General features: G+C 40.7%; 1 long non-coding RNA gene across 1 annotated transcript; it reads right to left on the bottom strand.

The window, feature by feature from the left end:
* Window positions 1-4,256: 4,256 nt before the first annotated feature.
* Window positions 4,257-8,600, bottom strand: LOC141498344 (uncharacterized). The gene is made up of 3 exons (XR_012471614.1): window positions 8,197-8,600; window positions 7,436-7,490; window positions 4,257-7,282 (listed from the first exon to the last, which is right to left on the bottom strand). It is a non-coding gene; the product is annotated as an uncharacterized LOC141498344 (long non-coding RNA).
* Between the last annotated feature and the right edge of the window lie 4,771 nt (window positions 8,601-13,371).

Here is a 13,371-nt window from a genome sequence, read left to right as displayed (position 1 = left end):
AGTGATTCTATGTATATACAAAATCCTGTACCACGAATTCATTCAACACAAAAGGAAAGGATGAGATGAAGGCATGACAGAGATGGACAATTGGCTGGCCACAACAAACATAGAAGTAGGCAAAAGTCAGCACAATTATAGGGTACTATAGAAGTAGTATGGAAAGGTGGGTAGCCCTGAATTCCAGTCCTGCTACTAACACATGCTATCTATGTGACCCTGTCACAACTCACTTAAACATTCAGAAAGCCCTACAAAGTTTTCTAAAACTGGAAGTTGCAGAGAAGGTACCTACCTGCATTGGTAGAAGAATTTTCCTCACTTGGAAGTTCCTTAGAAATGTAATCACTATTCCAACTCCTGGTTCTATATGAAAACCAATAAACACCTGAATTGTGACCAGTTGCTAAGAAACACAGAATGAGGACATGTTTGGTTGAAGTCAGGAAAATTCAACTTTCACTAACCTTAAAAGTTCATTTTAAAAAACCCTTGAACTATGAATAGCTTAGAAAAGAAAAGCAAGAAATTTATAATGGGTAGACAGGAGAAGGGAGTTCATGGACCAAAAACCTCTACTTGGAGACACAAAGGATCAAGAGTTGCCTCAGTTGGAGGTAAAATTTACCACCACCAACAAAAAAGTCAACCAATAAAGTATAGCCAAAGAGGTAGAGCTGTCTTCTGCTACAACTCTGTCTAGATGAGCCCACAATGATGGAACCAGTGGTGTGGTAGAGCCAGTTTGAACCAAAGAGCCAACTGTTAAATTTTCAGCCTGAATATTTATACCTTGAAAATCAGCAAATGCTACCAATCAGGGCTTGATTATTCTTTTGTTAATTGTCTAGTCATAAGAAAGGGTAGCTTGGGGGGGGGGCAGCTAGATCTTAGCACTGATCTTAGAGTTAGAAGCACAGGAGTTCGAATTCAGCTTCAGACACTTATTAGTTGTGTGACCTTGGGCAAGTCACTTAACCCTGATTGCCTCTCATTCAGGACCATCTCCACTTGTCTTGATTCATATCTGGCTACTGGACCCAGATGATTCTGGAGGAGAAAGTGAGGCTAGTGACCTAGCACTGTATCCTCTCACTCAAATCCAATTCATGGGCTTGTTATGGCATTACCTCCCTGATATCATGGTCTTCTTCAAAAATGGACAAATAAAAAGCAATCATAAGAAAGCGAAGAGAAAATAGGAAAAATAGAGATTAAATTTTAAAAGTATATCATGCATACTTTTTTCCTGGACAGCTGGTTATTAAATATTTACGAGCATATCCCTAGATGGAATGTAGATGACTGAATCAGCTGAATTTCAAGGAAATAGCTTTGAGAAACAGGGTCAGGGGCAGGATTTGAGGTCTCCTAAGACCCTGAAAACAATAAACCTTTCTCTCTCACTCAGTTCCTAGGGTCTCTCCCATCTGGCCTCATGGGATCATTTGCAGACAAAACAGAGAAGAATATATATATATATATATATATATATATATATATTGTACACACTGATGTAGTAAATCTCAAGTGACCATTGCATTCCAAACATTTGATGAGAAACATTAAAAGAAAATGTCCGGGGCCGGCTAGGTGGTGCAGTGGATAGAGCACTGGCCTTGGAGTCAGGAGTACCTGGGTTCAAATCCAACCTCAGACACTTAATAATTACCTAGCTGTGTGGCCTTGGGCAAGCCACTTAACCCCATTGCCTTGAAAAATCTAAAAAAAAATGTCTATCAAAGGGCTAAGACTCATTGGACCAAGTGATGAGGATCCCAAAACATTTAGGGTATATCAGAATAAGCCTGAAGTTTCCTGAGGAAGTTACTGGTGTCAACACTAAAATCCATAACATGGCACAATTTCTGGCACATTAGGGCATTTATTAAAAATGCTTACTGAGGATCATCTAAGTGGCCCAAGTGGATAGAGCACCAGCCCTGGAGTCAGGAGGACCTAAGTTCAAATCCTCTTAGACACTCAATAATGACCTAGCTGTGTGACCTTGGGCAAGCCACTTAACCCCATTGCCTTACCAAAAAAAAATACCCCCCCCAAATGCTTATTGATTGATGGGGATGGCCAGTCCCAGCAAGAATCTCTGTACTGTCAGCATTGATTGAAACTATCTCCAGCCTAGTCAAGATATTGCCAACAACCTGGGACCAAGGTTAGAACCCTTTAATCATCTATAAACTACCTGTGAAGAAATTTAGAGGAAGTTAGAAGTAAGGACAGAGAACTTCACAAAAGTACCAGTTGGCTCTAAAGAAATGACATCTAAAGATATAATTTTAGAGAAACTTCTCAAGACGTGACTTATGACAATGAAATCAGTCAATGAAGTTGACCCACTATGATTTCAGGGGACCAATGTTGAACCATGCTACCATTTCCTGATGTTGATGGACTGGAGATGCAGAATGAATAGGGGTGTGGTGATAAATGTTTAACAACTTGCTCTCCTCAAAAATATGTATAATACACTTTAAAATTTAATCAGCATTATTAATGTTTTCTCTATTACTTTCTTAAGTCTAGAAATCAGCAAAATAATAAATCAAGCCTTGATTTATTATTTCAAGGTGGAAATACTCATTTAACAATCAGCCCTCATTAACCAATTTGAGCAGGCTCCAACATACCTCCAACACACAAGAAAAATGAATGTGGGAACTTATTTGACTTGACAAAATATGTGATATGATAAATTTATTTTTCTTTCACTTGCAGGAGGAGTATTTGAGAGAGAGGAGGACTAGTGATAGAGTTGCTAAAATGGACAAAATAAAAGGGGGAAAGAAGAGATGGAAGGAAAAAGGGTTATAAGGCAATGGGGTTAAGTGGCTTGCCCAAGGCCACACAGCTAGGTAATTATTAAGTGTCTGAGGCCGAATTTGAACTCAGGTACTCCTGACTCCAGGGCCGGTACTCTATCCACTGCACCACCTAGCCTCCCCCCAATTAGGGTATTTTTTTTAAATGTACAGAAAAGAATCAAAGAAAGGTCACTGAAAAACCCAGACAAGTAAAATAGTTTTAAAAAGAACATGTTGGGGGAACGGCTAGGTGGCACAGTGTATAAAGCACCAGCCCTGGAGTCAGTAGTACCTGGGTTCAAATCCGGTCTCAGACACTTAATAATTACCTAGCTGTGTGGCCTTGGGCAAGCCACTTAATCCCCTTTGCCTTACAAAAAAGAAAAAAAAAAGAATATACTGAATCAGAGGCTAACCCCACCCACATGGTATGGGAGGCAGAGGGTAGCCATGTTAGGCAACTTGGACATGTTTCATGTACCTCTATGTTGGGAGATCTGAGCATGCTGTAAGTTGTGAGGATTTCTGATTTGTATGTAGAAAGCTTCATCTTTTTTTAATATTTAAATTCAATAGAAATCATAGTGAGAACCTTAGCTGATGCAACTCAAAAGTGACCTTGAGTAAGATCCACTGAGGGAGAAACTTAGCAAGATGGATGGTGTGGTGTAGGTTAGATCCCATTGTAATAGTGAGATGTAGGCTATGGTTCATTGACAGAGCTGCTCTTGGAATCCCCTTCACTGACTCTCAACATTTCTGAGGGCAAAAGAGGAAGAAGAATCCTTCTCTTAGTGATGGATGACCCAACACTTCCTGGGCATTGCTTACAGAAGAAATGGTATTGCAGGGCCCCTTAAACTATAACTACCATGATACATTTCACAATGCCTGGTTTGTGGTTTCTCTGATGTATTGTATGATATACATAAAGTTATATTAGCTTCTCAGAATTTTTTAATTGCCAGTGTCCTCCTCCCTCTTGAGGGATGCAGCAAATGAATTGACCCTTAGAGAACATATATCTGCAGACGCCCGTTCATATACAGCTATAGTCATAATGAGGACATAGTTCAAATCAGGCCTTAGATATTTCCTAGCTATGTGACCTTGGACAAGTTAAACTTGCTTAACCCTGATCACCTCCCATTTAGGGCCATATCCAGTTGTCCTGATTCATATCTGGTCACTGGATTTGGATGGCTCTGAAGGAGAAGGGGAAGTTGATGGCTTAGCACAACCTCCCCTCACTCAAATCCAATTCACATACCTGTCATTGTATCATTTCCCTGATGTCATGGTCCTCTTCAAGAACAAAGAGCAGGGGCAGCTAGGTGGTGCAGTGGATAGAGCACTGGCCTTGGAATCAAGAGTACCTGAGTTCAAATCCGGCCTCAGACACTTAAGAATTACCTAGCTGTGTGGCCTTGGGCACACAACTTAACCCCATTGCCTTGCAAAAAAAAATAAAATAAAGAGCAAAACATCATAGAATCTGAGCTATGATTACTATGTAGAAGAATCCCAAGTGAGGAAAAACTAATCATCTTCTCCTTTGATCCTCATTCCAAGGACAAGCCTGGTATCCTTCTCTTGGCAATGACTAAGTAAGTTAGAGGCAGAACTCCCTGTGAAGACCTGTGCTCATATCAGTTGTCTAATATCCTAGATAAAATGGGTAGAGTTTTCCTAATATCTTAGCTAAATAGGTGGTTTTACTTGCTTCTGAACTTCTTTTTTCCTTGATCCCGTAAATCAGCTGAGAAGGTTTTTCCCATCTCCCCAATTCTAACTTCATAGATATGCAAGAGTCCAAATGGTTCCATTGAATATAAAACCAAAGACAAGATCCTTCATATTTCCCTTGTAAACTGACCTTGAATCTAATATCTAGGATCTTCATTCCCATCAAGTAATTACTGAGCTCAAAGATCCCAAAGTGTAAATCTGAAAGCAAGGGTAACAGATGACACCTTTCTACTTACCAGTCACCATTGTGGAATGTAGGAAGGAATATCCCTGACACATGTCAGAAATGGGACTTTTCTTGTACAAAAAGGGAAAGCTGGGGAGCTATCTTGCAGAGGTGCAACCTCCACCTCCACCCTTTCCATTTGGATACAGATTTGAAGGCCCAGAGGACCCCTCCAGTCTCCAGGTTTCCTGAGATCTTGTGTGCATGGATTTTTCCCCTTTTCCTTTCTCTAGTGCAGATAATCACTTCTTTGGAAAGTTGGTAAATGTAGGCTTTGTTTGTAACTGTTGGAAATGAAATATGTAGGAAAAACTGACTAGGTTTTCTTAACTTAAAAGCTCTTCTAAAGTATTAAGAACCTCACTGGAACTGTTGCAATGAATGACCTTAATTCAACGGGAAAATATATCCCATCTTCTCTTTACAAGGCCACATGGCATAGTGGAAAGGATTCAAAACATGGTCTCTTGTTTACTATCTGTGTGACCTTGAACAAATCAGTTTCTCTGGGCCTCAGTTTCTGCATCTGGGCTAGGTGGTCTTTGAGGTCCTATGAAAGCACATAGGTGGGGTGGCTAGGTGTTGAAGTGGATAAAGCACCAGCCCTGGAGTCAGGAGTACCTGGGTTCAAATCCAGCCTCAGACACTTAATAATTACCTAGTTGTGTGGCCTTGGGTAAGCCACTTAATCCATTTGCCTTGCAAAAGAAAAAAAGAAAGCACATAGGTCTTGCCATTGTCTCTTATACCCTAGCTCAGACTCTTTGTAGATTGAGAAAGGAATATAATGTGGAAGAAAATAGTCCCATTGGCTGACCCAGAGTAGTAGATGTGTCCTGAATTAAAATTTAAGCTGCTTATGACTCTTGGGCAAAAATAAGTATGGATAGACCTCAGGGTTCAGAATATTCTGCTGGGAGTAGGTGGAGAGTGCTGGGCCTGCAGTTTGGAAGATGTGAGCTCAAGTTGAGCCTCAAACACTAATAGCTGTGAGACCCTGAACAAGTTATGTTACCTTTGCCTGCATTGTTTCTTCAATTGTAAAATGGGAATAACAGTACTTCCGTCCCAGGGATGTTGTAAGGACTGAATGAGATAATTATTGTAAAATGCTTAGATCATAAAGTGCTTAGTAGATAAATAGGTATGTAACAGAAGTTTATTCCTTCTTTCCCTCCTTTTCCTCAAGGAATTCCCAATTGGGGAGGAGGGAAGAGGGAATGAGGGCACATAGCTATGAAAACACACCTACCCAATTAAAATAATTAAAGTCAAATATTGCTGTTGAGAAAAGGGTTGGATTATCTGTCTTTGTCAACTAGGTGCCAAGAAAGCTATTCCTGCCTCCAGACTGGGTCCTAGGGGCCTCTCACCCAGTTTTGGTCTCTCTGTTCCAACTGGCTGCTGATCTTGTGAAATTGAAAATGTCATAGCTGAAGATTGTGCAAAACCAAGACAAGAAAGGCTCTCTGGGTGCTGAGTCGGCAGTGTGGGGAGGTGTGGTCATTCATGAACATGATTCAAAAGGCAAGAGGAAAGCTTAGTAACTGACAGTCCCGGAAACTGAGACAGGCTGGTAGAGAGGGCATTTCCTGCTACTCCCCGAAAGCCTTTACTAATGATTTTAGGGAAGGCCCTTCTTGATGCTGGTCACTCAATAAGAGTCTGGAATGCCTCTATGGCCTGGTCAAGAAGAGGAAACATGCGGTGGGTAGGTTGCACAGTGGATAGAGCTCTGGCCTTGGAGTCAGGAGTACCTGGGTTCAAATCTGGTCTCAGACACAATAATTACCTAGCCTTATGGCCTTGGGCAAGCCACTTAACCCCATTGCCTTGAAAAATCTAAAAAAGGGGCAGCTAGGTGGCATAGTGGATAAAGCACTGGCCTTGGAGTCAGGAGTACCTGAGTTCAAGTCCGACCTTAGACACTTAATAATTACCTAGCTGTGTGGCCTTGGGCAAGCCACTTAACTCCATTTGCCTTGCAAAAAATAAAAAAAAAGGAAAAAATCTAAAAAAAAAAAAAAGAGGAAATATCTTCCTGGGACCAACAAAAGCTGAAGAGGAACTCCATTTAAGCTTCAACAAATCCATATGATTTTTTCCCTAATTCATTGAAACAGGAAATAGTCAGCTCTTCTAGGCCATCCTTTAAGAAATTTGGAATCTCTTTTGGTATTGTAGCTGATGGCTACTTGGGTTTGATTCTGCCTGTAAGGAATCATTATTCAGACTGGGAAAGTATGGGTGGAAATAAAACGAAAATTTATTTAAAAGGTTACATAGGAAGGGCTAGAGAGAAAGAGAGAGAGAGAGAGAGAGAGAGAGAGAGAGAGAGAGAGAGAGAGAAAAGAACAACCAAGCAGCCTTGGCTGGGCCATGGTGAGAGAAGACTGCTGGCTCTGAACTGGAGTCCAGCTCAGGTTTTTCTGTCTTGCCTTTCATCCAGAGGGCAAAAGGTGAACTCCCTTCCCCTATACTGGATCTGGAATTAGGTAGAAAGTAAAACCCAAGGAGATCAGGATGAAAATTTTACATTAAACAATGATACTTAAAGAATGGGGAGGGTGATAAAGCACTGGCACTGGAGGCAGGAGTACCTGGGTTCCAATCCAGGTCTCAGACAATTCATAATTACCTTGCTGTGTGGCCTTGGGCAAGCTGCTTGACTCCATTTGCCTTGCAAAAAAAACCTAAAAAAAAAAAAAAGAATGGGGAGGGTGGGGCAGCTAGTTGTATAAGTGGATATAGCACCAGCCTTGGAGTCAGGAGGACCTGAGTTTAAATTTGATCTCAGACACTTAATAACTACCTAGCTGTGTGGTCTTGGGCAAGTCACTTAACCTACCATTGCTTTGCAAAAAAAAAAAAAAACAAAAAACGGGGAGGGTCCCAAACGGGGAGGGTCCCCACCCATGATTACAATTAGTTCTGTTACAACCATAATTCTTTACTGCCAGTCAATTTACATCTCCACCCCAATTCTTTCTGTTATATTCAAATTCTGTTCATCTTCCTGGGCATCGGTATCATTCAATTTGGAGATCCTTGACAACAGGATGCTGGCAAACAACCAGCCCACTGCGGGGGGGGGGGGGGGGGGGTCAACTATACTCTTTTAAATTTAAACTCCATTTTTAATACTTTGCCCTCACTTTCTTAAGTCATCAATAGACAAAACCGTCCACCAAACTCGATTTGCAACATTTGTTCATTTCTAATTGTTCACACTGAAAACTTAACTCCTGAGAGCCTTTTTGAGGCGGCTCCAGCATGTTCCTGATCGTGAACCCGACACATTTTTATCCTTATGTAACATAGGCAAATTTGCGCATGCCCGGTTCTCCTAACATGGAGGTTTCCTTGAGAAGCCTGTTGAGCATGCTCCGTTTGGCTCACCTAGAATCCGCTGCGTCCCGCACCACGTGGTGGGGGTCAGCCCCACTGATTGGCTGCTTTCGGCCGTGACCAATTCTCCCCCTTTTTATTGGCCTCTTGTTCTCCACCCTCTTCCGCTGTCTCCCCGAGTGAGAAGGGAGAGATTTCATTTCCTTGCTGCACTCCTTCCCTTCTCTCTTGCTCTGACTAAAAGAAGAGGAGCCGGAGTGACTCTGTTTTCTGCTATTCAAACCCTGGCAGTCTCGGAGCTAGGACAGCCGGAGCTTGTGGCGGCCAACCCCGCCCAACCCGGAAGCCCCGAGATGCCTCATGGGAACTGTCGAATTTCCTGCCCCTCCCTCCAGACTCAGCCTGCGCCGAGGGGGAGGGACTTGGTGTCTCCCACGTGAGAGGCGGAAGTGTGTTTGTCTATTTGGGATTATGACTTCCGAAAGAAATAGCTCTTTGTAAAAGCTAGGCTGTGGCTATATGGAGCTGCGTTTTCAGAACACACATCCCTTACGCACGGGGGGGCGCCATCGATGGGGGGGGTGACCCTGGGGGGTCGTCGGGCCTTGAGCCATTTTGCAGAGGCTCCCTTCCTTTAGCAAGGGAGTGGTAAATTCTAACATGCGTAGTCTGAATTACACATAGAAAAGCTTTTCCTGAAACTAGCAAATCTCAAACCCTTGAGAACAGGGACCGTTACATGTTTGACCTATGTATTCCAAGCACCCAGCATTGCATCTGACACATTCTGTGGCAAGCCCTTAAAGACTGCTGGATGATTGATTGATTGATTTAATTTATTTTTATTTATTTATTTATATTTTAGCTTTTGCAAGGCAGTGGGGTTAAGTGACTTGCCCAAGGCCACACAGCTAGGTCATTATTAAGTGTCTGAGGTCGGATTTGAACTCAGGGACTCCTGACTGCAGGACTGGTGCTCTATCCACTGCGCCACCTAGCCGACCCTGGATGATTTATTTATAGGACACCCGGCATCATTTCTGAAGAAAGGACAGCTTTGAGGGGCTGGGGGCGGGCAGGGACTTATCCAATAGGCAAAAAAGAGATGTACAAATAAGGTTATTCTCCCCATTTTGTTTTGTTTTTTGCAAGGCAAACGGGGTTAAATAGCATGCCCAAGGCCACACAACTAGGTCATTATGAAGTGTCTAGCATTGGATTTGAACCCGGGTACTCCTGACTCCAGGGCCGGTGCTCTATCCACTGCACCACCTAGCCACCACCCCCCACACACGGCTTTTAATGGGAGCAAACTTTGAGTAGCTGAATAATGAACCAAATGTTACAACCTCCAAAGTTGTGTTTTCAGCTGAATTAAACTTCTTGTCCAACCAAAATAATTTTTATTATTTTTCATTCATTTCAAACATACAAAACAAAAAAAGAGCATTACCATGTACACAGCAAAAATAAGAAAAAATTGAATATAAAGCAAATTCCCATTTCATGAAAACTTATCAGTAAATTTATTTTCAAAGAAGCCCGATTTTTCAGTGCTTCCATATATGTTTTCCTTTGTTCTCTGCTGTGTACTTTTTATTTCATTTTTTTCCTCCCCCCACACCATAGAAAAGGCTACAATTAAACACATATACATAAATACATACATATATATATACATTGTTAATCATATTTTCCTTAAAGTAAAAATAAAACAAAAAAGTTACTTTTATAAACGAAATCTAATACTTACCAAAACCCATGGGTAGATGGCATCCTTGTGAATACCAACACTGATACAAAATTTTGTGAATATTTTATACAGAAAGGGCAAAGAATCATAAAAATTGAGTTAAGTAATCAATGAGATTTCACATACATGACATGATTTTATAATGATTTCTCTCAAATCTAATATTTGTCTTAAAATTCCTATTAATAAGAATTCCACTTATGCTGGAGTGAATATTTAAAATAACAATAGGATTCTCTTATCTTGAGGTTTATTGAGCAGATAAAAAAATTATCATTGCTAACACTGACATGACCAGATAGTATTGACACAAACCAAATCAACATGGTAGGAGACAGGCCTTACATAGCAGACTGACATTTTATAACTAATAGTTAAAGATTAAGAGACTAATTTCTTTTCTTTTTTTTTTTTTTTTGGTTTTTGCAAGGCAAATGGGGTTGAGTGGCTTGCCCAAGGCCACACAGCTAGGTAATCATTAAGTGTCTGAGACTGGATTTGAACCCAGGTACTCCTGACTCCAAGGCCTGTGCTTTATCCACTACACCTAGCCGCCCCAAGAGACTAATTTCTGATCAGAAATATATACATCAAATAATTCCAAATTAAAGAATATCAGATTATACAATACATATCCATAAACATATACACACACACACACATATATATATATACATATGAACACATATGTAAGACCATGCTATGCATATTTCTCTTTGTCAGTTCTTTGGAGATAGACAGCATCTTCCTTCAGTGAATAATGAATTTTTCTCTTTTAAAAAATATATATACATATAATTTTAAATTTTAATTAATTTATTTATTTTGAATTTTATAATTTTTCCCCTAATCTCACTTCCCTCCCCCCACAACCCACAAAAGTCCATCTGTTACTCTTTACATTGACCTAAGTTGAATATGATGAGACAGAAAATCATATCCTTACGAAAAAAAAAAACTATGAGATAGCAAAAAATTACATAATAATATAACAGGTTTGTTTTTTTTTTATTTAAGGCAATACTCTGGTCTTTGTTTAAACTCCACAATTCTTTTCCTGGATACATATGGTATTCTCTATTGCAGATAGCCCAACATTGTGCCTGGTTGTTGCAATCATGGAATGAGCAAGTCCATTGAGGTTGATCATCACCCCTATATACACATATTTTTAACATATTTCTGCAACACAAGTGATTATAAATTCACCTTTCAGGTAATGCCTTCTGGTAATCAGATCAAATTAGTATTTATAGATGGTAGAACCTTGTCTTTAAGAAAGCTAGCCTTCTTATCTCCCTAGATCCCATCAAGATAAGATCTACCCCGCTGCTTTGTGAATAAGGAAGGACCTTTTTTTTTTTTTTAAGGTTTTTGCAAGGCAATGGGGTTAAGTGGCTTGCCCAAGGCCACACAGCTAGGTAATTATTGTCTGAGGTCGAATTTGAACTCAGGTACTCCTGACTCCAGGGCAGGTGCTCTATTCACTGCACCATCTAGCTGCCCCAGGAAAGACCATTTCTGAAGTTAATGAAGTTATTGATAACAATCCTTCCAGTCCTTGATGGACTTGACTGAAAACACATCAGGGAATTCCTTTGATGGACAAGTACCAAAAATCTCACCTACTGAAGACCCTGCCTTCTGACTGTTCCAATACATAAATATGTTTCCAGCTTGGCTAGGTGGCATAATGGATAAAGCACCTGCCCTGGAGTCAGGAGTACCGTGGGTTCAAATCCGGTCTCAGACACTTAATAATTACCTAGCTGTGTGGCCTTGGGTAAGCCACTCAACCCCATTTGGCTTACAAAAAACCTTAAAAAAAATAAATATGTTCCCCCCCCAAAAAAAGCCTCTATGAACTCAGTTTCATTCCCTTTCATGCATGATTGACTGTAGACTTAGTGAATAAGAAATATAGGAACATTATTCTGTTTTTTTTTTGTTAAAATCATATTCTAGGTAGCCTTTGTCACTTCATAGATCCAGATCTTTCTTGTTTTTCTAAATCAGCCCGCTCATCATTTCTTGTATCACAGTAAAATTCCTTCACAATCATATATATTACCTTATTTAACCATTCCCCAGTTGAAAAGCATCTTTCATTTTTTTCAAGTCTTTATTATGTTACAGGCATTGTGCTAAATGCTAGGGTTACAAAGAAAGGCAAATATAGTCCCTGCCCTCAAGGAGTAAGAAAATATGCACACCTAGAGATATAGGACATATGTAAATCCAATAATAGGTAACCTTAGAAGTGAAGCATGTCTGTACTAGACTTCTCTCTCAGGGCCAGTCAAGCTACAACTCCCCTTCATACTATGCAAGATAAATGTGAACTATTAATGTTAGTTATTATCACAATAGAATGCTAAAGGCATGGTCTTCTGGAGCCTTTTTCCTTTGTTTAATGAATTGATCTTGTAAGACCCTGAGTATGGAAACCTGTGAACTTTTGCCTGATTGCCTGTAAGATCCTGAGTGTGGAAACCTGTGAACTTTTGCCTAAATTCTACTCCTAAGTTTCTGCCTGGTCATCTATCTGACCGTGCAACAGGGGAACCTCCCCGAGGACCTGCATTCAATGATTACACGCCACACTATCTCCAGACAACCAGCAGATGCTTGGAACTCCCCTACTGAACAATATATAAGGTCTCTCCTCACTTTATTCAGGGTTCCAGAATCCTAGCCCTGTCCTAGGACGGAACCCTAGCTGGAGCTAATTTAATAAACCCTTGTTATTGCATCTCCATTGTGTCGAGTGCCTCTGTTCCATAATTGGGGACTTTTCTCAGACCTGAACATGAAAAATGAGAAAGAATACTTATTCATTTCATACATAAAAGGAAGGTCAATGATAGCTTCTAAGGCTGCTGAGAGATCAAGATGGATGAGAGACTAAGAAAAAACCACTGGATTTGGCAATTCAGAGTTCACTGGTGGCTCTACATTCACTTTCAGTTGACTGATGAAGTCCCTACCTAGGAAGTGAAAAGAGAAGTGGAGACACTGACTAGAGACACTTTCTCAAGGAATGTGGCTGAGAAAAGGATGTTGCTACTTCTCCCTCTCAGCCACATTTTAAGGCCTTTTTACTATGCCATTCCAAAGCATAAATAGCCTGAATAAAGAAAAGAACTTACCTAAGGATTTTTCCACCTAGCAGTATAGTGGGGAATGTTCTGGACCCGGGTTCAAATTCTGCCCCAGGCAGTAGCAGTGTGACCCTTAGCAAATCCTTTCCCCTTTCTAGGCTTCAGTTTCTTCCTCTGTAAAAGGAGGTGGTAGGACCAAAGGGTCTCTGAGAACTCTTCCAGTTCTAGATTTAGGGTTCTATGTGTGACTTTGGACAAGTCCCTTCCCCTCCCTAGGAGGAGTTTCTCCTCTGTAAAATGCAGCAATTAGGGGCAGTTAGGTGGCACAGTGGATACAGCATGGGCCCTGAAGTCAGGAGGACCTGAGTTCAA

This window comes from Macrotis lagotis, chromosome X, assembly GCF_037893015.1.
Source record: "Macrotis lagotis isolate mMagLag1 chromosome X, bilby.v1.9.chrom.fasta, whole genome shotgun sequence".
NCBI classification, from domain to species: domain Eukaryota; kingdom Metazoa; phylum Chordata; class Mammalia; order Peramelemorphia; family Peramelidae; genus Macrotis; species Macrotis lagotis.
This window is presented reverse-complemented; position numbering and strand designations above follow the sequence as displayed.